General features: G+C 45.7%; 1 protein-coding gene across 2 annotated transcripts in view; it reads right to left on the bottom strand.

The window, feature by feature from the left end:
* ST6GAL1 (ST6 beta-galactoside alpha-2,6-sialyltransferase 1) overlaps positions 1-20,817 on the bottom strand; it is a 113,947-nt gene that overhangs the window by 67,393 nt on the left and 25,737 nt on the right. For both annotated transcript variants that reach the window (XM_057500985.1, XM_057500983.1), the window contains exon 2: positions 20,604-20,729. The gene's annotated coding sequence lies outside the window, so the exon portion shown is untranslated. The remainder of the gene's footprint in view (positions 1-20,603; positions 20,730-20,817) is intronic.

Below are 20,817 nucleotides of genomic sequence, written 5' to 3'. Positions count from 1 at the left end.
CAGCTGGGCTGCCTTACTGTGCCCCTGGGATCTGGAGCTCACACTGTATCTGCCATTTATCCTGGTGCCCTCTATCTTTCTACATTCAGTCCCTCTTTTAACCTGTGACGCTTATACAGAACCTTAACCCTGGCACATACCACATTGCTACCCCTTCTGGCTTTACATCATCCATAAACGTGATGGATAAGCCCTCTCTGTATTCTCCACATCGCAGGTTAGAGTAAAGGATAGACACTATCCTTCTGACAGACACGGATCAGCCCTCTTCAGCAATGGCTACAGAGCAGAATGTTTAAGACAACTGAACCACCATCCAGTCCACATTTTCCACCTTGTTTACAAAAATGTCAACCCTGTTACTGAGAAAACAAAGACGTTCACTAACAGAAGAGTTCTAAAATAATTATCATCATAATCAACATAAATTAGACTCTATTTTGGTATTGCACAAAAATGTCTAGCTCTTGAGGAGATGCTTAGGAGGGTCTTTAAAAGACAGGCCATGGAGACATACACAAATGTTACTGTGCAGGTGCTACAAAGTGCAGCTAAAGTGAGGTGCAGGAGGCTGGAGGGGACTGCCAGCAGGGAAAGATGTATCTTGTGCGAGAAGACAGTATGGAAAGAGAAAAGCTACAGTGCTTTTGAATATGAGCCCCAATTTGAAGTCCAGCTCCTGAAACTCTATGTCTCTGTCCCAGGGCCAGGGGAAGCAACAGGGATTTAGTTAATGAAAATTAATAGTTCTGTAAGTATCACAGTTATCACTTATTGAGTACCACCATGTGCTGTGCATTTTACCCTGGTCATACCGGTTACTGCCTGATGCTTATGGATTGCGGTTATCCCCTTTGAAAATTTACATTACATTTCTCTCTCCCTTGGTTTGTTCCATTCTCTTGAAGACATTGAAGATCTCCAATGGAACTTCAGCAAAAATATTTGCAAGGTTCCTCAGGGCCCTTGTAATTCACTCAACCAATTAACTATCTCTTTGGTAAGCAGGTATTCTCAAGATTCTCCTGAGCTGACTTCAAGCAACTACATTTCTTACAGTGACTCTCTCTAGCCATGGGCTTCAATTTTCTCTCCTCTCTCCCTTTGTTGGCTGTGTGGCCTTGGGGAAGTTATGCAGAACACTGATGTAATGCCTTCTGCCTAATGAGAGTGGTGTAAGATCCACCTGTGCCTAGCATCATTCCAGGCACAGGGGATACTTAACAAATATTAGGGTTTTTTTCCTTTCTTTCCTATGCATTCTGCCAATTGGTCTCTTTTTCAGAGAAGGTAGGAGTAAAATAGGAGTGCATTATTCTGCTTTCTTCCAGAACTCTGTGAACTTCATGTCATTTGCCACCATCAGGAAATTAAGCCTGCAAACTTTGCATATCACCTTTTTTTAAAAGAGGGAAAAAAACTTTGATTTTTTTGATATATTTTACAAATCATGGTTCCTTATTTCTTCCCTTCCTGAAACTTCTTTTTATAAAACCCAAAGTTAACAAACTTAGATCATTTAAATCCAAATCCCAGAGAGATGTGACTTGGCGTGAGATGAGCTGGTTCAACACCGGGCTCCAACCTAGCATCAACAAGTTTCTCTGCTGCCCTTGGCCAACTCTTGTGTTCTCTTTGTTTCCCTGGACTTACCATCTGCTATCATCTGAATGTTTGTGCCCCAACTCTCCACCAATATTCATATGTTGAAATCCTAAGCCCAAGAGGTGAAGGTTATTAGGAGGTGGAGCCCTTGGGAAGTGATTAGGTCATGAGGGTGGAGCCCTCATGACTGGAATAAGTGCTCTTATGAAAGAGGACCTACAGAAGTCCACTTCCCCTTCACTACAGGAGCATGCAGTGAGAAGGCACCAGCTATGACCCAGGAAGTAGGCCCTTGCCAGAGCATCACCAGGCTGGCACCTTGTTCTCAAACTCCCCAGCCTCTAGAACCATGAAAAATAAACCTGTTGTTTATAAGCTCTCCAGGCTGGTATTTTGTTATAGCAGCCCAAATGGACTGAGACAACATCATATCCCTTACATTCATGCAGAACTGTTAGGTTACAAATCATTCTAGACAAGTGAGTCACCTGCAGATTTACTGCTTAAAAACATAACCACTGTGCAGTAAAGAAGAAACCAAAATATAACCATGCACAGCTGCTCAAAGTGCTAAGGAGTGTGTAGCTGAGAGAAGGCCAACAGCACAAGTCAACAATAGCCAGTGGGTCTGTCTCCTGTGCTAGACATTCTTTTGTTGTTGATACAGTGACTTGTCACTAAAGTCCACAGTATTTTATATTGTATTCAAGAGATATTTATTGTGGACCCACTATATGCCAGGCCCAGTGCTAGGGGCTTAGACTGAGTAGCATCCCTTTAGTGAGGCCCAGATACAACTGCACTATGTTCTGTTTGTCAGTCTGGATGTTACTAGCTTACTGCATCACTTCCCCACCACCGCACACCCGCCCCTGCCCAACAGATTTCAGCTTAAAAAATAACACCCTCAAAGAAGTCACTTCCTCAATCTAATCTCCCTTCCTTGCAGCAGGGCCTCTTGAGTTGTTTACACTTCCCCACCTTCCCCTTGTTCCTCAAATAATTGAAGTCAGCCCACGTCATTCCACTGAAATTGCACTTCTAATTTAAGAATCTAAAGACTCCTCTTGGGTATCTACTTCAGTGAGGCATCTCTGGGTCTCCTTCAAACTCCTGCCCACTAATGCTTGACAGGCATCCCTCCCCATCTCAGCTCTGGTTACCAGCTGCCTGCCAGCTCTGAAAGGCCCACATCCCAGGGTCCAGACTCAGCAGGCACTCCACTCACTCTGTATGCCCTTAGGTGCAGACAATTCCTGCATCCATGTGGCCAGCCACTCTGGCATCTCCCCCAGACTCCAGACTGTATCTTTTTTTAAGAAAAGCTTTTCCACGGAAACCTGGACAGAAACTTTGTACTCTCCATTTACTCATTTTTTTAAATGCATTAACTACAATGTGTACTCAGCATAAATCTTCATGCTTAGGATACAACAGTGGATAAACTAGATGAAGATCACTGCCCTTAGAGTTTTCCATTCCAGAATGAGACACAAGAAATAAATGTAATAAGTAAATTATCTAGCATGTTATTTAGTATATTAGAAGATAATAAGTGCTATGGGAAACAAAGCAGAACAGGTATGGGAAGTGAGAGTCAAAAGTGCTGGGTTGAGGCAGATTTCCATTTTAAAAAGGGCAGTCAGAGCAGGCTTATTGGGAAGGGGCCATTCAGGTGGTGAAGGGGTGAACCCTGCAGCATCTTAGGAAGAGCATTTGAGGGAGGGGTAAGAGCCTGTGCAAAGACCCAAGGCAGGTGTGTGCTGGTGGGTACTGGCCAGAAGGAAAGAAGCAAGGACAGAGTGCAAAGGGAGGGAGTCAGAAAGGAACAGAGACAATGGGGTGGGGGCTGAAGGGGACCCAGTAGCACCTTGTAGGCCACAGTAAGGACTTTGGCTTTTACTCTGAGTAAAACTGGGAGCCTTGGCAAAGATTTAAGCAGAGGACCAATCAGATGTGATTCAACGTTGCCAGGAGTGCTCAGGCTGCTGGGTAAGGACAGGAATAGGGGACAAGGGCAGAAGCAGGTAGACCATCAGGAGGTCACTGGAAGATTCCTGGTGCCAGATGCTTGTGGCTGGACCAGGTAGCTGCAGTGGAGGTGGTGAGAAGTGGATGTATTTTACCTGTACTTCAAAAATCAAGTTCAATGGATTGAATGTAAGTGTGAGATAAAGAATCAAGGATGATTCCAAGGTTTGGGGCCCAAGCAACTGGAAGGATGGTGCTGCTTTCAACAGAGAAGAGGAAGATGAAGGAAGAGCAGATCTTCAGGGGAAGAGAAGATCTGGAGTTCAGTTGGGGGACTCCAGAGTTTGAGATCAGACTGTCAGGTGGAGTGTTAAATAAGCAGCCTGATAAGAAATGATGGAGGTCAGGAGAAAGGTCCAAGTGGAGGTGTAAATTTGGAAACTTAGCACTCAGGGCCCTGTGGAGGTTCTGGATCTATGGGGTGAGTTGTTCTCCACCCAGCCCCTTGGCCATTCACTCTGGAGCAAGAGCTCCTGGGTTTGAACCTGACTCTACTACTTCTCAGGTGTGTGATCTTGAACAGACTACTCAACTGCTCAGAACATTTTTCCTCACCTGTAAAATGGAGAAAATAACAGTACCTACATCTCTTAGTGTTATTATGGGGAGAAATGAGGCAATTCACGTTAATTACTTTGCACATAGTAACAAGCACTTAATACATGTTAGTAATTGTAATCCTCTCCATCTCTTGCTATCTTGCTAAATCTGGTGTCTTTGACTTTTCCTTCTTTCTTACCCCATATTCAACTCATCCCTCACCCCAAGTTCTCTTGGATGACCTGTTCGTCCTGGTACTTCGGTGGCTCTAGAAAAAGCCCTTAAAGGTACTGAATCAAACTAAATAGGAAACAGAGTTCTACTATTTCTATTCACAAACTTTTCTTAAATCTGTCTCCATCTTTTTTTCTCATTATCTCTCAGGTGAGCTCCCAGTAAATTTTACTTAAACCTCAATTATAGCTCAAATCAAATTAAAATGTAATCTTAATTTGCTAATGTCTATCTTCTCTTAAAACTGTAAACATTTCAAGCACCGAGTAATGACTGGCTCCACAGCCCGTGTGCCTTGTGCCCTGTGCCCAGTGCCCGGATGGTGGTGAGCAGCTGATAAAGATCAGTTGAACAAATGAAAAAGCCAATTTGATTGGCTACCTATTGCCTGCTAGACACTGAAATTAAAATATAATCATCACTACCTCCATACAAACTACAGTCCCTGCCCCCAAGGAGTCCTGAGAGACAAACTTAGTGCATCTGAAGCAGGACACAAAACAGCTGAATAAACACAATGAGACCACAATAATGAAAGGGCAAGCTATAGAACACTGGCTCTATTTACATAAAGAGCTCAAAGAAAAAGATACCTTGGCTAAAGTTAGAAATGAAGGCTGCTAGAGCCAAAGCCTTCAAGAAAGAAGGGAGATGGGAGCAGGTTTGCAACAGAAGGTAGAGAAGACAGGCAGGCCACTGGGGGATTTGTCAGTGGCCCAGGAGATAACAGAGAGGAGAAATGGCAGTGTGAGAGTGCCCACACTGAGAAGGTGGTCAAAGGAAGGGCTGGAGGAAAAGATGGCAAATAGGCAATCAAAAAAGGGGTGTGGTGGAGGGGCGCCCTCTCAACATGAGTATGCAAATGATGTAAAACTGAAAAACAGGGTCAGTTCCAGTTACGGAAATAAAGCTTGAGTTGGGGAAAGTCCTGAAATTTCTTAGCCTCTACTGAAGGATTTTTATTTTTTCTAACACACCAGATCTTTATGCTAGAAGATGCAAACTCCTTGTGTTTGGCAGACAGAGATGGTGGCTCAGTCTTTTATTCCAAGTTAATACACACAGGTATCCTTCAGTCTCAAGCTCAAGGTTGATTCAGTGATGCTCAGCTCCACTCCCTTCCTCTCACATCATGTTCCCAGCTGTCAGGACTCCTCAGGAACAGCCCAATTCCTGGCCCTTGACATCCTTGCCCCAGCAGTTTGCAGGCACACACTCCCCAACAGAGTCAGCCACCGGTCTTGGCTTTCATGGAGCCTCACTGAGAGTAATGGTAACCAGAAATCTACCTCTGGGGCAATCGCCAAAAGATGACCAGAGGAAAGTAAAGGTCATCCACATTAATAAAGGTTAAGGATGACTCCAGATGTGAATGTAGGTATCTGCCATCTATTCAATAAATGCTAAACATGGCTTTGCTCTCTTCCATCAGTCAGGCAATCAAACAATCCCTACATTTCATCCTCATCAAGAGAAACAAAACTTCCTATTATTCCAATGAGGCAAAATGATATAGGCACAGTGAGTTCTAATTTGTGAGTCACACAGAGTGAGGTCTAAGGTCCAACTCCATTGCTTACTAACTCTGTCATCTAGGGCAACTTACTTGAATTCTCTGAGCCTAGGTTTATTCATCTGTACAAAAGGAATATATCATGGAGTTGTCGGGAGGATTCAATGAGAAAAGATATGTATAGCACTGGCATACAGTGTTCAAAGTGGCAGTTATTATCATGATCTTAGAAATGGGATCAGAAGCAACCAGTCAGGAGTTTTCTCTGACTTTTCATAGGGATTATAGATTGCTCTTGGCCTATAAGAAAGCCTTTGCTGAGTTTTGTCATTAAGGCTGAGGCTGGAAACAGGGTAGCAGTCTAGCCTTTCTCCTGGCTCTGATGGGACAATACTCCTTGATTTGTATTCTGTAGTTTATATGCCCACGGGATGGGCCTTGAGAACTTAGTAACAAAGACAAGACCCAGAGACACCATAATGGACAGAAAGACCACCATCAGTTCCCAGGGAACATGAAGTGCTTCATTGTACCCCAGGTGGCAGGACTGGATGTCTAGGGTCTCAGAAGATACAGAGGAAACTGTACTGCTGGTTGCCTGGGATACCACACAGGCAATGATGGCCCTAAAATATCTAATTATTTCAGCCTCTGCCATGCCTCCTTCCTACTCCCCCTGAAGAGTAAGGATCCTTTCTGCCTTTGCATAGCTCCTCCATTCCACCTCTGCTGGAACATTAACACCCCAAAGCCCTCCTCAGTGCATGCATGCACAGGACAGATGGTGACTGGGCACCGCGTCCTTGAAGAACTGCCTCTTGACCAACACACCTGATACATGGTGTCACCAACTACTTGATAACAAGTGACAGGAGGGACCTTTAAATGCAGCTCATTCCATTTGGATAATTCTTAGTTTAGAGTTTTAGGATGCAGACTCACTGACCCAGAATCTACTTCCCTTGACTTCCATCTTTAAGACCTAGTTCTAGGACTAATGAACTTTTAAAAGATAAAAATCTTTTCACAATAAAATATCCTTTCAATCAATTCATATAATTCTCATAACTAATATTTATTGAGGGCCAACTATGAGCCACAACCTTACAAGCAGGAAAGCACAATATAGTAGTTCCTAAACTTGCCAGATCTTAATAACCCTAGGTCCCTATTATATCTACTGCTCCCCAAGCCCCACCCAAACCAGACTGAATCAGAATCTGTGACAGAGCCCAGGAATTGCTCTTCTACAAAAGCCCCAGGAGAGTCTCAAGATCAGGCAAATTGAAAGCTGTTGACACAGATGATCAGGGGTGGCATGCCTGGCCCACTATCTGTTTCCAGCATTTAGTCACTGTGTGACTTTGGACAACTTATTTAACCTCTCTGAACCTCAGTTATGGATCCATGATTTCAGAATAACAGCAGCATCTATCCACAGGGTATTCAGAAGAATAAATGAGGAGTCATAAACCACTTAGCACAAGGCCCCTCAGCAGAGTGTTCATCATAGATCTTATTAAACACAGACCCTACAAAAACAGCAATTCTATTATTTGTGCTCAATGCTACACAATTAGCAATTAAAGTGCCTGAAATCAGAATTTAAACTTAGATCTGACCACCTCCAAAGCCTAAGAGCTTACAGAAAGCATTAGGGGATGGAGGACTAAGCAGGAAGCCTAATGGCACAGAATGACCTACATATTCAGGTCCGGCTCCAAATTCATGCTCAGACCCAGCTCATATTGCATTTTCAGGAGCAGCCAGCAGGCAGGAGCTCTGGACAGCCAGATGCACCCCTACCCACCAAAGAAGGAAAGGAAGTTTGCCTTGGACTTTCTCCTGCCTCTGCATTTACTTCGCTCCTGTGTACCATCCTCCTCCTCTCCCCTTTGGGACTATCCAGAATCCCCACTCTTTCTACAGGTCCGCACACATGTGCCCTAAGGAGCTCCCCTCTTGTGGGGCAAGCTGTGCTTCTCTCTACAATTGCAAAGTTTCACACTGTTACTTCACCCTTCAGACTGACTTTCTCTCTCCCTCTCTATTTCTCAGCTCTGGGGCTCATTTGCAGAAATGCTCTCAGCACAGTACCTGACTCACCTGTCAATTACTCAATAGCATTAGAGCCTTGACCTATCACCTCTCTCTCTTTGAAGTCCCCTGACCTTGTATTTCAGTTAAAGTGGGGCCACCTGTGAATTATACTTGGGTACGTAGTTTTATTAATGAGTCCCCGTTCATCTGTTCATACAAATATGCCCCAAGTGCAGGCCATACAGAAATAAATAGGGTCTATCCCCTGCTCCTAAGGCCTTTGAGGAAGAGAAAGACCCATACATTGATGGGCAAAAACCACAAAAGGCATGAAGAACAAAGAGCTGGAGGGCGGGGCCAACTCTGCTAGAGGAAGTCAGAGAAGGTTATGTTCATCCTGGGTTCTGAAGGATAAACAGGAGTTGAACAGGCAGAGAAAGGCATGCTCTGCAGAGAGAAGAGTGATGCAAACAAAGGCTCGTCAGGAAAGAGGACCCTCCTCTGTCAGGGACTGGTGAGAAGCTGGGAGGGCGGAGGCGCTGAGGGCTGCATTGGTGGGAAATAGGGTTCCACAGGATTGCCTGCTCCAGACCTAAGTGTTTCTAGTCATTGTTTACCTTGCAAGAAACTAGGAGGCTTCTAGGCAAGCAAGTGACATTATTAGATTCTTTTCCTAAACTTAATTTTGAGGTCCTTGCACTAAAAAGGGGCTTTGATGGGGCATGAAGAGGTGCAACGGAGCCATTTCAGTTGGTAGAGGGTGCCAGAGCCCATCTTTCCTCACTCCTGGTCCGACCCGCGGCCCCACCATCTACCCCGCCAACCCCTGATCTGGCTGATACTGAATTCCAGTCAAGTTCCCGCTGGGAGACCAAGCTCCAGATGTTTCCAGAATGACAGGAGGAGTCAAAGATGGGAAACAAAGGAGTTGGGACAATCTGCAGGGATAACCTGAAGGTGAGCCAGGGAAACAGTTCGTATCTGGTGGCTCACAGCATCCTGACAGGAGCATGAGATAGATCAGGGTTCGAATTCCACCTCCCACCATTTACTACCTGCATGACCCTGGAGAATTCACTCCATCTCTCCAGGGCTGTTTTCTCATCCATTAAACAGAGATAAGCAAGCTCCACTTCAAAGACTTGTGCTGAGAATTAACTTATTTCAAGTGGCTAGCAGAGTGTCCCTTAAGGGATGGATCTTTAAGTATTACTAAACTAATTACTAATATCCTCATTTTTACCTTGGAAGGGGATGTCAGACTAAAGTGCCTTCAAAAATAGCATCCCCGCTGTGCACCAGGATAGCATCCGCCTCCCAAGACGCTCACTGGGTTACTGTGAATTCCTTGGTGAGACCCTAATCAGCCCCTTCCAAATTGCTTTCTGTCCTCCTTGGCTGTTGGCCGATTCTGTAGGATAGGATCACATTTCCCACCTGAGCCACTGGGCTTCTCAAAGGGCTCACATGACAACCTGGTGGGGCAGCTGTTCCCGGCAAGGGCATTAATAATACAGGCCTTTTTCCACAAACTCGGGCAAACAGCCTAAAGCGACAAGTGAAAACATTGGGTCTAAATTCTCGGTGGGGCTTAGAGCACAGGAGACCAGAATAACTTGCCCTCACCAGAGCTAAATCATGGAACTGAATCAGAGTTCTGCTGGAGGAGTGGGCGGCTGAAGGAAAATGCCGGTGATAAAAAGAGAAAAATGAGTAGGGGAAGCCATGGGGGAAGGAAGAACGGTCAAGCTCCTTGCAGAATCAACTGCCTAGGCTGCCTGTGGGTGGGTTCGGTGGGTGTTTCAGAGACCCAGGAGCAGAAAGAAAGGAGTCCATTCGACTTGTTGGCTAAGGAATGAACTGGGCCGTGATTTCTTCTCAGCAACAGCCAAAATCACAGCAGCCACCTCAGGCAGCCCAGAGACCTCATGAGAAGGGGCCAATCTCCCCTCACAAGCAGTGGGACATGTGGGGTAGGGCTCAGCAGGATTTTTGTCTCCTTTGTTTATATTGTATCAGCACTAAAACAGTGCCTGGAATCCAGACATTGGGTCACTGTGAATGACTGAAGAAAGGCAGTGGACCCAGCAGTACCACTTAGTAACTATGCCACTTGCCCTCTCTCAGCCTCAGTCTCCTCATCAGGAAAATGGAATAATGACATATACCTTCAGGTTTTTATAAGAATTAAATAAAATAATTATTGTAAAAGCTCCTAAAATAATGCTTGGTAGGTAGCAGGCATTCAGAAAGTGGACTTCTCAGAGTTAGACCTCAGTCTTCAAGCACAGGTGAGACCTTGACTATGAACTGCTTCCAATTCTTATGCAGGTTGGGGGGAAGTTGGGGACCAATAAAGTGAAGGCAAAACAATTAAAAACAAAAAATCAAAGGCAAGTAAAGGAAGACCTCTAAGATCACAACTCCCTGTGTGGCCTTGGAAAGTCACATACTTCACTGAGTTTCAGAATTCTCTGTAGGAGACAAGTGAGCCCCCAGGCAGCTTCCAGAAGTTTCAAGAAGTTTCCCATGGAAAGTTTGCTTCTGATGAAAGTGCTATACACAGCCCTTCGCCCTTTGAAAGCTAATGCTTCCTCCGAGGGCACCAGAACCCTCCCAATTACCAGTTCTCTCCAGGAACCCAGTCCAGGACTAGGGTAAAGCAAGGGAGGTGCCTGCGATGCAACATTTAAGGAGGCCCTCACTCTAGAGTTGTGCGAGTACAGAGCTAGCACCAGAGGCACCACACCTGCTCATGCCAGTACCAGCCCCGAGACCCCAGACCTTCCTCAGCGCCCACCCCCACCTCTTACCACTCCCTTCTATGGCACTGCCTTCTGCCGGCATGGCATTCTGCTGCTTTCTGGTGCCTCTCCTGCCTCCTGGGCAAAAAGAGTGGGACAGGGAGGGAAGCAGAGGGGAGAAAAGCATGCCAGGCAAGGGATAGCATGGTGTGGGGAGCAGCTGTTGAGTCTGGCCTTGGACAGGTTGAGTTGGAGGGGCTGGACAAGCAAGATAGGCATGGACCCTGGGACACAAGGTTGGAACAGAGAGATTTCTCTCCCTTCACCTGGCAGAATCTTCTCTCCCATCCACTGCTTCCTTCCTCACCCCACATCCCCTCCCCAAGTCAGGTCCCCATCGCCAAGTATTAGGACCCTCACAATAGCCTCCAAACCTGCACCTTCTTCCCATCTCTCTCCTCATCAAGATCACACTCCCAAGTGCAGCTCTGAATAACCACCCCACTTCCTCGGAGACTTAAAATGGCTCCATTTAGTCCAAATTCCTTAGTCTGCCATACAAGACTGTGCTCCCACCTCACTCTTAGGTAGGCCTCGGAGCAACAGTGTGGGCCGCTGGGGTCCAGGAGAGCACCAGGGTGGCCAGCCACCAGGAGAGCCTACGGTCAAGACAAAGCACACAGTGAACGGTCCTACAGAATGTTCCTCAAGAGCCTCTTCAGTCCTCGAGGCTAAAGAATCGGACCCCAGGCCAGAATCACTTCCCTACGGAAGTGCCCTCAGACCTCAGACTGTGGTTCACTCACTTGGCACACTGGACTTCCCTTACAACAATCCCATGATTCACGATTTTATGCTCGCTTTCGTTTTTTGTTTTACCAAAACACCTTTTATTAAGTGAAAGTCTCACCCTGTGCAACAGCTGTCCCTCATGTGGCCCTGACAGTGCAGCTGAGGAGGGGCAGCCCCTCCTGCTCCGAGGGCAACCTGGGCAGCAGGTGGAAGGCCTGAGCTTTCCTGGGCCACACCTGCTCCACACTAGTCTGCATGCAACCCCTAAACTGTAGGCCACCGAATGCAGCCTACTCCCTGCAGCTACCTGAGCCTGCTGCCCTTACTGCGCTCTTTTCTTCCTTTGGGGCACACTCACCTCTCACCCCAATTCCACCTGTGCAGTCTTTGCACTGTAAACAGCACACCACTCTGCCCCATTCCCAATAGAGCATCCTCAGTAGAAAGCTTGTCAGCCACAGGCAAGCAGCCATATTCACCTGATTCTCTCTTTATTCCCTTCTGCACCTAGCTCAGCTGTAGGCTCCAGCAGGCTGTCAGTAAATGCTAATTAATTAATGAAATCCTCTTGCTGGGAGCACAGAATTCCAGAAAAAAATGATTATGGGACTATTTCCATGAAAAACAATTTTCTTGCCTTTTCCATGTAAAGATGACCTCTACCAATGATGGAAATAATCTAAAACTGGATTGTGGTGATAGTTGCACAACTCAGTAAATTGACTAAAAACTGTTACATTTACATCTAAAGCAAGTTGACTTCATGGAATATAGAGAGCACCTTAGTAAAGCTGTTTTAAAAAAAGCTGTACATCCATGTAAGAATCTGTTCATTATGCATCAGAAGATTGGAGACTGACGAAAATTAGGCTTGGGGTGGATTAATGATTGTGCATTGAGTATTGACCCCCCTATACAGAAATTTATTGTGGTTAACAACTATTTGATCAATAAATATGAGAGATGCCCTCACAAAATATATATATATATAAACACACTTCCAATTGTAAAATAAATAAGTAACCGGGATGTAATGTATAGCATAAGGAATATAGTCAAAATATTGTAACAACTTGGTATGGTGATAGCTGGTACCTAGAATTATCATGTATATAAATGTTGAATCACTGTGTTGTACACCTGGAAAAAAAAAAAAAGCTGTACAATGATCAAAACCACCAGGGTGGCACATAGTGCTTAGCTGAGTAATAAGTTGACTGAGTCATAACACACTCAAAACCAAACAACAAAAAAACATAATCCAGCCATGGAAGGTGTGGAATCAGGGTCAGCTGGGAATAGTTGTGATGGTAACATCAAGGAACAGTGGGGGTTACTGTAACTGGGGAGAACACCAGGGTGGCCAGCCATCAGGACAGCCCACAGTCAGGACAGAGCATACAGTGAAGAATCCTACAGAACGTTCCCCATAAGCCTCTTCAGTGGATCAAGGCTAAGAAAACAGACCCAGATCATAATCACTTCCCTGAGGAAGTGTCCCCAGGCTTCAGACTGTCGTTCACTCACCTGGCACACTGAATTTTCCTCCAGGCAGTCCTTTGACTCCTGATTTTACACTTGGTTGTGTTATTATTTAATTAATACGTGTCTGTCCCTGTTGTCCACATGCTGCACGAGATCAAGGACTGGGGCTCTTGTGCTCACAGTGCAAGTACAGAAGCAGGCACATGGTAGGTGGTCATTTAAAACATTGACTGAATGCTGAATGAGCGAATGGACACTTCACAGATTGAATTGGGGCGAAGTACACACTCTCCCAGTTTTCCTTCAGTGCAGCCCTGCTGTGCAGCTGGATGGGTGTTCTTGACAGTAAAGGGCCCAGTGGAGAGAAGGAACTCTCTAGGGCAATCCACTACACGGCCCACACTTAGACTTCACAACAATCCATCCACTAGAGATTGTTATCGCCCTGTTTACAGGTGAAGAAACTGAGGCTCTGCCACTGGAACCCACATCTGTCAGGCTGGAAAGCCCATGCTCCTTTCCAGTCATCTGATTTGGGCAGAGGGGGGAGGTATGGTGCACTGCCAAGGTTCTTACTGCACAGGCAGGGGGTTGAGTCTGGAGGCCAGTGCAGTGGGGTGTTCTGCCCCAAGGTCAGGGCCTCCACATCATGCTCCTCCAGCCTCTTCTCACAGTGGAGTGAGCCTGTTCCGAGTTTACAGCCAGCACAGGGAGCAGAGCTATGTCTTCACAAGACTGTGGCCCGAGCCCAAGCCCCACTCACACCTGGACAATATGCCCAGTGCAGGCCTCCAAGGAACTACTCATCCCTCTAGGAAAGTACTTCCCACCTACTCTGTTTCTCTTCTCAACATCACAACATGCTGCTGCCCCAGAGAAAGCCCACGGCAAGTCTTCCCCTCCTCCCATGTGCTCCTAAGGAGAGAGTCTGAGGCCCTTCAAGTTCGCACAGCAAGGTACGCACCACTCAAGGCCCATGCACCCCAGTGCAGAGACAGCACGGCATAATGACCAAGAAGACAGACGCGGGCATAAGACCGTCTGGTTCAAATCCCAACTTCTCAACCACTTCCTAGCTAGGCGACATCTCTGTGCCTCCATTTCCTCCTGGTGATATTAACAGTCCTTAACTCTTGGTGTTGTCATAGGGATCATAAGAGTTAGTGTATATAAAGCACTTAGCACCTCATGCATAGTAAGCTACCATTATTATTTTCTCAGAGCTTTAAAGCTGCCTCTCCATCTATAAGCAGAAAGAACAGAAGATGCTGAGAGTAGGGAGGGCCTGAGGCCATGGCAGTTTCCCTTGGCACTTCAGACTTTCAGTCATCCTGGGCCAAGTCCATAGGTCTCTTCATCTCAGCCGCCAGTAAACAGAGACATTGGCACACTGGCACCAGGGAGGGACAGGGTGGAGAACTTCCTCTATAGGGCAGTAAAAAATCAACACATACCGGTTGTTTGCTCATCTCTGGGGGGAAAAATCCCTCCCTGGAAAAATAAGCAGCTCTAGAAAAAAATCACTCCTGCATCCACCCTAAAGAAGGACCTCTTGTAACTGGCTAACTGGGTCAAAGAACAAAGGAAGTCAGGCTTCCAAGGCAGCTCCAGAAATGGTGGGAGGCTGGTTGTCAGCACTAGGTCCTCTGGCTTCTCACACTTAAAAAGTACAAGCTGGGGTCTAGATTCAAGCAACCAGACCTGAGTGGCAGACAGAGGTAAGAGTCATGCAACTAGCCATTAATGAAATGCAAATTAAGAGCATAATGAGATACCAGCCAAAATAAAAACATGACAACACCAAATGCTGGCAAGAGGCAGAGCAAATGGATCTCTCCTACACTGCTGGTGGTACTGTGAAATGGTACAAGCACTCTAGAAAACAGGCACTTTCTTAAAAAATGAAATACACACTTACCATACAAGTCAGCAACTACACTCCTGGGCATTTACCCTGGAAAAATAAGTTTTTGTCCACACAAAACCCTGAGCATGATTGTGTATAGCAGCTTTATTTGTAATAGTCAAAAATTGGAAATAATCATAATGTTCTTCAGTGGATCAATACTGAAACTGTGGTACATCCATACCATGGAATACCATGTAGCAATAAAAGAGCAAATATAAACAAACCCAACTACCTGGATGGACCTGAAATGCAATGTGATGATTATAAACAAGCCAGTCTCAGAAGGTTGCATAGTCTATGAATCTATTTACAGAACATTCTCAAAATGACACAATTACAGAGATGAAGAACAAAGGGGAGGAGCCAGGCCAGTATGACAGTGAAGGGGTGACATGAGGAAGATCTTCGTGGTGATAGAACAGTTCTATATCTTGAATAATGCAGTGGTGACTCCACCAATCTACACATGTGAGAAAATGACACAGAACTATATGCACATTGTGCCAATCTCAGGTTCTTGGTTTTAATATGGTACTACAAATATGCAAGATGAAACTGTTGGAAGGAACTAAATGAATGATGCATGGGACCTCACTGTATTATCTCTGCAACTTCCTGTGAATCTATACTTGCTTCAAAATTAAAAGTTTAAGGGAAAAAAAAAAAAGAAGTACACAACCAGTAAGCAGAGCAGCTGGGATTTTAGTTTCACATCCTTCTACTCCGACACCCCAGCACTCCAGCGGAATTACTTAGAAATTTGCATGCACCTTGACATTCTACAGCTCCATGCTTCTGCACATATAAATGTCTACCTACACTGCCCTTTCCCCACCTAGCCCGCTTTTAATTCCCTTTAAGGCCCAATTCATATACCTTCATTTTCAGGAGGCTTCCCTGATTTCCCATCCTAAGATTACTCACCTTCCTTTGTATTTCCTGTGCATAGCGCATACTGAACTGAACTGTAATTATTAGCTTACATGTTACTGTCTGCCATCACTTGCAAGCCACAGAATTGGAAAACACATTTAAAAATATCTCCAATAAAGGACTTGTCTTTAGAATGTATAAAGAACTCAATCACAAGACCAACAGCCCAATTTTTGTTTAAATGGGCAAAATATCTAAGCAGACATTTCACCAAAGAAGATATGCAGATGGAGAATAAGCACATGAAAAGATAATAAACACCATTAATCTTTAGGAAAATGCAAATAAAAACATGAGATATTACTACATACCTATCAGAATACTAAAATTAAAAAGACTGACCATACCAAGTGCTGGCAAGGAAGTGGAACACCTCAACTCTCACATACTACTGGCAGGTACAGAAAATGATAGAAAACAGTGACTCTAGAAAACAGTTTGGAAGCTACTTAAAAAGCTAAAACACACCTACCATATGACCCAGCCATTTCACTTGTAGGTATTCACCCAAGAGAAAAGAATGCATATGTACCCACAAAAATTTTTTTCATAGATGCTCACAGTGGCTTTAATAGCCAAAAATTGGAAACGACCCAAATGTCTGCCAACAGATGAAATGATAAACAAATTGTGGAATTTCCATACAATGGGACAGTATTCAGCAATAAAGGAAGGAATTATTGATACACACATGGATGAATATCTAACTATGCCCAGTGTAAGAAGAGCACATGATGTGTTATCCTATTTACTTAAAGTTCTAGAAAATGCAACTTAAGCTCCAGTGATAGAAAACAGATTAGTGGTTGCCTGGGGATGGGTGGCAGGACAGAGAGAGGGACTGAGGGAGGGATAAGGTGAAGGAGGAAACTTTGGGGGCTAATGGTTATATTCATTAGCCTGATTGTGGTGAGAATTTGGATACATACATCAAAACTCATCAAGCTGTGCAATTTAAATATATGCATATCTTTGTCAATTATACCTCAATAGAGCAACATGAAAAAAATCATGGGTACCGCTTAATAGGCATCTACCTTTGTGAGAAGAATGTAATAATTATTAATCTTCAATCAAGATAGGTATTATCCAGCTCATTTTACATAGGTGGAAGCTGAGTCAGAAAGGCCAGATAGTCATACAGCTATGGTCACGCCAGACTCAATCGAGGTCAGATGTCTTCAAGGCATGGGGCACTTTTCCTCTGCATTGTTATGCTTTCCCACAATGGCAGATTTCCAGCACAAAGCCATAGGTGATAGCCCCCTTGCCTAAGCAAGACCTCCAAGAAGGATCTGGATAAAAAAAGGGTAAAGAACTGGCATCATTGAAGTGACACCCTCTTCCCTTCTGAGTTGCCATTAGCACAAATGCCTCCAACAGCCAAACCCAGACTATCACAGGTACTGGGCCAGACAGGCTAAGGCAGGAAGTGGGCCCAGAACTTTCTTTCCTTTGCAGCCAGAGTGGTTTGGTGTGAAGGGCCCTGAGCAGACATTCAGAAGAGACTCCATTCCTCTTGTGTTGTGGGCAAGGCCTTTCTCCTCTCTGGGCCTCCGCTTCCCTAGATGTAAACTGTGAAAGCCAACCAACAAGCTTTCCAAGGAACTCTTCCAGCCCTGATTTACATTTTGAGTGCCCTGCTGAAATGAGCTTTTTCTCCTCCTGAAGTGGATCAGGTGCCATAGATGAGGATTCTTAATTATCTACAAAACTGTATACTCAGCTCCCCCATCCACCCATCTCCACAGGCGGTCACCCACCCCGCTTAGCAGTGCCCACGCAAATGGCTCCCTCGGCCGCTCTGCCTCTTCCCTGGGTCTCTACCCGTCTGCAAAGATCCTCCCAGGACCCTGACCCACCCTTACCGCTTCATTTCCCCCGTCAGCAAGATGAGCTCTTAAAACTCTGTTTTCAGGGGTCTGGGAATCCTGGGATACACACAGCCATTGAAGACATAATCTCTCCCTTTAGACGTCTTGCTGGAAAGGCTAGAGATGAGTGGTTACAGGATAATGTATGTTGTATACAGTCTTGATGTAGGGGAGCCCTTCCCCTCATCCCATCTGTATGCTCAAGGCTGGGTGAGAATCTTTTGCCCCAAACAGGACAAGACATTTGGCAGGGCACACATACTTTCAGTAAATATCTCTAGAACTGAAAATAATCTCTTACCCAAACATGCAGAAAAACTGAACAAATTCAACCCACTACGTTGCCCTGCAAAGAACTGGGAGTCCAGAGGCTGAGATGGGCCCTGCTTCTAAACGGCTCTCAGAGGCCTGGGGCCACCAGCACTCTGCCTCACCTCCTGTGAGTCATAAGTGAGGGGACTATGCTAAAGGACTCTAGGAAGCTCCCAGCTCTGACTCTATCTTACTTTATAAGGAAGAGACCTTGAGACTCTAAAGGAATACTGTGGTCTTTTGTTAAGCTCCAAGCACTTAAAGCTGCAGCTGTTCACATAGCTTCACAGATGGAATGATGTTCCCCCAGGGAAGGGGCCCTGCTTGTTAGAACAGGATTTGGGAACTCCCGCCCACACGGGGAGTACTTGCCATAAAGAGGACTCACTGACTTTGGGAAACCATAGAGGTCAGACAGGCTTACTTTACATCTCTGTTGCTTATGAGCTGTGAAATCTTGGGCAGTCTCTTTACCTCTTGGGAGACTCAATTTCCACATCTGCCACAGGGGGATAGAAATACCTACCTTATTAGGATGCTACAGTTAAATGAAATCATACAGACAGAGCACAAAGCACAGTGCCTGGAGCTCAGTCAATGCCCTGCCCTGTCTTCCTCCTACATCTACTTAAAGGTCCTCAGGGTAAAAGCTCAGCTGGTTTCAAAGGCCTGGAAAACCAAGCCCCTGAAGAGATTGGGGACTCCCTTCCAACTATACCAGAAGGGCACCTCAAGAAGGACACTGGGGCTGTGGCCGCAGATACAGAGGAGAGGCGGAGAAGGACGGAGGCAGGGCTGGCATCTGCAGACCATCCACCTGCTCCCCTGGCCAGTCGCATGCAAGGACTCAGCAATCAGATGGCCACATGAACAGCACCCCTCCCCACAGCCTGGTTCCCTGCCTCTCCCAGGAGCACATACCTTCACCTCACATACTGATAATCACAAGCTGTGTGGCCAGGTTTCTTAAAACAAGGGTATGGGAGCAGATGGCCTCAGCAGGCCTTTCCACCATTATAAGTGTCAATTCTGCAATGTAAAATGGGGCTTATCTGACGCCCCACCTTCTCCCATCATCTCCTTCAGGAGATATAAAGGAGGTGGTGAGAAGGAGGCAAAGGGTTCAGAGTGGAGGGAGAAGGGCAGAGGCTGGGGCTCCGTTAAGCTAATTTAATTAGCTCTAATCTGCTGACAGCAAGGCCTTGAAGAAAGAGGCTTTTGTTTAAATTTCACTTTTGGCAGGAAGTCCCCCTTTTCCTCCTCCCCTTTCTAACCCCCTACTAGAGCTTATGAGTCAAAAGCTCTGATTTCAGTCCTGGCTATTACAGCTAGCAGCCCGGGCTTCCTCTTCACACTTGTCTCACGAATAGATTTTTCCAGGAAGGAAATCTGCCCCAGATGTGGTTGGTAAATGGAGGGCTTTCATCTGCCCGTATCAAAGTGGTTTGGTAATTCACAGATTCCCCAAGAAGCAAGAGACAAAGGGGGAAATCTCTTCATCAATTAGCCAGTTTTACCCGTCAACTAAACCCCTTCCCTCCATGGAGGGAGCCTCACAGTACGCAAAACAGTTCGTTTTCACAACTGTCTTATGGAATAAAAAGAACAGAAATCTCACACTCTTAATTCAAGTAATGCTCACGGAGTGCCAACCGTTCACAGGAGAGGAAGCAGAAGGATGTACAGGTGCAATGACTTGTCTCCCAGCCTGCTGGTGGTAGAGCAGGCCCTGGAGCCAGCTGTGTTCAGGTAATCTCAATCTCCAAAATAAAAAAGCCCTGGTTTGTAGCACTGGCTAATTTCCACGGTGTAAATTTTCCAACAAGGCCAATTATTTCGAGCCAACAATTTTTAACAACTAGTTTACAAAATTCCTGAATACTTAAAAATCAGTTCTCGGAGAGCCTCCAGATGAGGAGCAAGTTCCCCTGGCTCCTCCAGGGGTGTGCTCCCTGCCCCACCTCTTCACCTCCAGACAGCATGCTGCGGAGGCTTAAAGAGGGACCTTAGTGACAATTCCCTGAAGGAATGTTAACATGAGTAGATTTTCAGGCACATTTTATTTTCTTCTATGTCAATATTTTTCCAAATGAGTCCATAACACCTTTATAACCAGAACATTATCCATGTAATAAAAGTCATTTTTTAGTGAGCTTAGTGGAATGTTTGACAATAACCTCCCCACGTAATTTCTGTCTCTCTGTATCCTGTGGGTTGGGCAGAGGAGAGAGAGAGAGTGTGTGTGTGTGTTTCTCCTAAAAGCTCAACTCCCTTTGCAGTTCACAGCAGGTGCACCTGAATCTAAAGCAGTCTCACCTGGAGGGCAGATCCATTCCCTTTGGAGTTCAAATTTCACCAGCAATTGGGACAACACAACTCCCAGTTAAGACTCCAAAGGACCTGCTCTGAAAATCAAAGCCTCTTGGGCTAGCAAATAACTGTGCCTCCCCATGGGCTGATGTGCATGCAGATGGTTTGAACCAAAACAACTGCTTCTTCTTTCCTGAGCCTTAATGGAGGCTTCAACCACCGCACAACAGGAGGCATGCTGCCCTTCCTGTCCCCAGGCGGGGGGATCCAAGGGGTCTTACCTCAGCGCTGGGACAGAGACCAGCTCTAGGACGCAGGCAGGCTCAGGAGGCCGATTCCTTTCTGCTGGGATCCATGACTTCACTGCTGCTCTGCTGCAGTGCGCTGCACAGTTGGCTCTACCCTGCCTGCAGGGGGAAAGAACAAACCAGAGAAACTAAAGTTGTGGGCTGAGAACCAGAAGCACACATGTCAACGCACGCAGGAGGCAAAGTA

Source organism: Manis pentadactyla, chromosome 1, assembly GCF_030020395.1.
Source record: "Manis pentadactyla isolate mManPen7 chromosome 1, mManPen7.hap1, whole genome shotgun sequence".
In the NCBI taxonomy this organism is placed as follows: Eukaryota; Metazoa; Chordata; class Mammalia; order Pholidota; family Manidae; genus Manis; species Manis pentadactyla.
Note: the sequence above shows the minus strand (reverse complement) of the source record. Positions and strands in the feature narration are given on the sequence as shown.